The sequence below is a fragment of the Parus major genome, chromosome 20 (assembly GCF_001522545.3).
Source record: "Parus major isolate Abel chromosome 20, Parus_major1.1, whole genome shotgun sequence".
Lineage (NCBI taxonomy): Eukaryota > Metazoa > Chordata > Aves > Passeriformes > Paridae > Parus > Parus major.
The window spans coordinates 1,106,016-1,110,375 of record NC_031788.1 but is presented as its reverse complement, the minus strand read 5'-3'; the positions used below and the strand labels follow the sequence as shown (position 1 = coordinate 1,110,375).

Sequence of the window (4,360 nt, the reverse complement as noted above, 5' to 3'; positions counted from 1 at the left end):
ATTCCAAGCCCCCATGGCTGCCCAGGTTCTTTCCGTGGTTTGATCTCAGCTCGCTTTGCGTTGCTGCTGTTCACCAGCGCATCCAGGGAAAAGCTGCACTCAAACACTGCTTTCCCATCCATCATCAGTGATTCTCTCTTCATTTGCTTTTTGGGCTTCACCTTTTTAATCCAGCTGTCTCCTGCCTTACAAATGTTCTTCCCTCAATTACTTACACCAGGCTGCAGGGCTGGTTCCATCCACCGCTGGCTGAGCTGGCAGAGCACAGGAGGGGCCAGCCCAGCCACTGTCCCCTCATCACCAGCCCAACTGGTCACCCTGGCAGGAGGGGCCTTCCCCCTGAGCTCTCACCACTGACCCCATCCCAGGGGGCTCCTCCAGGTGGGTGGGAGCAGGTGGCTCCCCTCAGCCTTCCCCGGGGATGCAGGGGGACACTTCTCCTTCCCTGTCCCCCACTGCTGCTGTGGGGATTCTGTCTCCAGGGACAGGAGGCAGGAAAGGTGCCTGCCTCCCCCGGAGGAGCAAGCTGGAGAACTGGATGCTGCCTGCCTTGCTGCAGCATCCCTGGGGCATGGGCTGGGCTGGAGGACACCCAGGTGAGGGTGGCTCTCGGGAATCTGAGGCTCTGGGGAGGAGCAGAGCCCTGCAAAGTGCATTCCCGACCTGCATTCCAGGGAGGGACTTCCCAGGGAAGGGAATCCAGCGGCTGCTTGGGGCTGAAGTGCCCTGGGATCTGGAAGGTGTTGGGTCTCCTCACTGGAAGGAGGGGCTGTGGGACAGATCCCACCCTGCTCTGAGGTGTCCCCCTGAGCACTGCGCTGTCCTTCCCACTTGGAATTCCAGGCTCCTGTTATTTGGAGTGATGCCCTGTGTGCTGTGCCCTGTCCTGCTTGGAGTTCCCCATGTCCTGCAGCCATGGAGAGCCTGCTCAGGTGTGACAGGATGTGTGGAGCTGCTCCCAGGTGCCAGAGCATGGCACAGCCGTCTGCCTCTGCCAAATCCCAGACAAGGGACCAGCTCGGACCATCCCTTCACCAAAGCTGCTTCATCCCCTCCTAATGCTCTTATCTTCAAGGCTCCTCTCAGAATAAAGCCCCAGCAGCCAGTTCCCTCCCTGGATTTATTGCAATGCAGTTTTCTTCCCCTAATCTGATCCGGGTGTAAGCTGCTCTTTGGGAAGTGCACGGGGAGGACAGATGTGCCTGTCACTGCTGCAGCAGCCAGGCTGGCAGAGAGCAGCGGGGAGGTGCCCTGCCCTTCCTGGTGCCATCTCTGGTTCTTCTCAAGCCTTGAACCCCATTTCTCCTCAAACTACTGAGAGCAGCTCTGTGGAGTGCCAGGTTGGTTTGGGCTCCTCACAACCAGAAAGACCTTGAGGAGCTGGAGCGTGTCCAGAGAAGGGAACAGGGCTGGGAAAGGGGCTGGAGCACCAGGGCTGGGAAAGGGGCTGAGCCTGGAGAAAAGGAGGCTCAGGGGACCCTTCTGGCTCTGCACAAGTCCCTGACAGGAGGGGACAGCCAGGGAGGGTCGGGCTCTGCTCCCAGGGAACAGGGACAGGAGGAGAGGAAATGGCCTGGAATTGTGCAAGGAGAGGTTTAGACTGGACAATAGGGAAAATTTCTTCATGGAAGGGATGGTCAGGCACTGGCACAGCTGCCCAGGGCAGTGGTGGAGTCTCATCCCTGGAAGTGTTCAAAGGGAGTGTGGCTGTGGCACCTGGGGACAGGGGACAGTGCTGAACATGGTGGCAGTGCTGGCTCCATTTGGTGATCTGAAATCTTAACAATTCTCTGCTCTCAGCCAGGGAGGACACTGGGGTGCATCCACAGCTCCCTGGGCTCACGTGTGTGTTGTCCCTCCCCAGGCCGAGGTCCCCGGTGAGCGCGGTCACCGAGCTGCCACAGCCAGCGCAAGGGCCAGCAGCGGCCTGCAGCCCGCGGATGACAGCAGTGTCCTGCAGCTGCTGCACCTGTGACAGCTGTGCCACCTGCGAGAGCTGTGCCACCTGTGACAGCTGTGCCACCTGTGACAGCTGTGCCACCTGTGACAGCTGTGCCACCGGCGAGAGCCACATCCAGACTGTGAGTGCTGGGGGGGCTCCGGGGGTTCCTCGCGTGAGGGGCACGAGGAGGCTGCGGATGCTGGGGATTGTTCCTCTCTCCTGGGGTGCTGTTCTCTGCCCAGGGGGAGGAGACTGAGCTCTTGGTGGCAGCAGAGGCACTGCTGGCAGGGCAGGGGCACAGGGCTGTTCAGGGGACAGGGCTGAGCTGGTGTAAGGTGCTGGCAATGCCGTGGTGTGGGGACAGGGGGAGGACACTGCTGTGGACACTGCAGGACAGTGCTCTTATACACATCTAGACAGTGCTGTGGACACTGCAGGACACTGCAGGACACTGCTGTGGACACTGCAGGACAGTGCTATGGACACTGCAGGACACTGCAGGACAGTGCTATGGACACTGCAGGACACTGCAGGACACTGCTGTGGACACTGCAGGACAGTGCTATGGACACTGCAGGACACTGCAGGACATTTATGGGTGTCCTGGGGCTGTGAGCAATGCCAGAGCCCCGGAGCAGTGGGGACAGAGCCCACAGGGAGCACCAGCCATGAGGGAGGTGAGCAGCAGAGCCACAGCCCCAGGCATGGGCTCCCTGGCGTCCGTGGGGCTGTCCTTGCCCTGCTGTGCTCTGTGCTCTGTGTCTGCACCTTCAGCTCGTGATGCTCCCTGAGCTCTGGGCTTGCTGTGGGCAGGGTGGGCACGGGCAGGATGCAGATGCTGGGCCACTCTGACAAGCCAGAGAAGGAAGCTCCTGCAGGAATTGTCAGCCCACAGGAAGCCTGTGTTCCTCCCTCAGGAAAGCTGTATGGAGGGCAGGGCTCTGTATTTGGGCAGCGTTGGTGCAGCTGCTGGTCCATGTCTGAAAGCAGCAGGCAGGGTGAACAGACAGGGCAGACCTACAGAGGAACAGATCCCGTGGCTTTCCTGCATCAGGAAAGATCTCCTGGTGTGTTCCAGAGTGTGACACCAGCTCCATCAGCACAGCCAAACCCAAACACTCAAAGAGTCTGGATTTGGCCTCCCAAAGGGAGAAGAAGATGGTCAGAAAACCCAGTGAGCATCCAAAGCGTGTCAGGGGTTTGTCCTTCACATCCTGTCAGCAGCTGTGGGACCCCGAGGGGTGGGAGTGGTGCAGGGGCTGCTGTGGGTGCCCTGTGCCACCACCCAGAAGTAAAACAGTGTCTCCAAAGAGCTCAGAGTGTTGGGAGCTCCGGGCCCTCACAGCACGGGATTCCTCACTGCAGCTCCTGTCAGTTGTGTCACAGAAAAATCCATGGGGGTTTTTAGCCAAGCTGATCTTTTCTCCACACTTTGGGCCAATAAAGGGGGTCTTTGAGGTCTTTGTAGCCTTCTGGGGCTGTTCTGGAAGAAGAGGCCCCTGGTTCTCTGCAGGCTGGATTCTGCAGGGCTCTCCCAGTATCAAAGCTCTGGCAGTGGTGCAGGGATGTGAATGAGATTTGGGGATGAAGATTGAGGTCAGACATCCACCCACGGGGTGGCTGCTGTGCTGGGGTGAGGTTTGGAGTCCTGCCCAACCCAATCACAGCCCCTCTGTAGTGCAGGGAAGCCCTTCCTCAGCCCTCCTCCTCCTCCTCCCCCCAGCAGCAAAGGCCACCGGTGTCGGCTGGGCAGTGCCTGGTGAGGCTGAGACACAGCGAGCTCCGGGCAGGGACAGGGACAGGGACAAAGGACAGGAGGACAGGTGGGTTTGGCTGTTCCCTGGAGCTGACATCAGGAAGGAGGGTGAGACAAAACTTGCTTTTGGGTTTGGGAAGAAAGACCTGGGAGCAAATAGTCCCAGTCCCCATGGGGCACAAAGGTGAATGGTTCACAGGGCAGAGTGATGTCCTTAGGGTGGGAGAAACCTCTGGGAATGCCCCTGGGTGTGTGTGACTCCCCTCCCCTGGGGGACCTAAACACCCCGTGGGAGCAGCAGCCCCAGTTCCCTGCCCCCAGCAATCATCAGTGGCCTCCTTCCCTTCACTGCAGCTGCTGGATTTCTCTCTGGGTTGTTTTTTTTAATGTATGTGACACATGTTTGGTTCGAAGCGCTTAATTGCCTCTTGGGATGCGTTTCATTTATTCATTAAGAGAGAAATTGGAGTTGTTGGGTTTGCTTTATTTTGCTATTTTTTTCCTTCTTTTTTTTTCCCCCTTCTCTCTCCTGTAAGGAAAAGTGAGGAAAAAACCTGCACATATGCCTCCAGCATGTGTGGCCTCTCTCCTCTTTGTCCCCCAGCTTCTCTCCTCTGTGTCCCCCAATCTCTCTCCTCTGTGTCCCCCAATCTCTCTCCTCT

General features: G+C 58.5%; 1 protein-coding gene across 6 annotated transcripts in view; it reads left to right on the top strand.

The window, feature by feature from the left end:
* Window positions 1-1,866: 1,866 nt before the first annotated feature.
* Window positions 1,867-4,360, top strand: part of DLGAP4 (DLG associated protein 4) — a 127,635-nt gene continuing 125,141 nt past the window's right edge. For all 6 annotated transcript variants that reach the window (XM_015647434.2, XM_015647436.2, XM_015647435.2 and 3 more), the window contains exon 1: window positions 1,867-2,081. The gene's annotated coding sequence lies outside the window, so the exon portion shown is untranslated. The remainder of the gene's footprint in view (window positions 2,082-4,360) is intronic.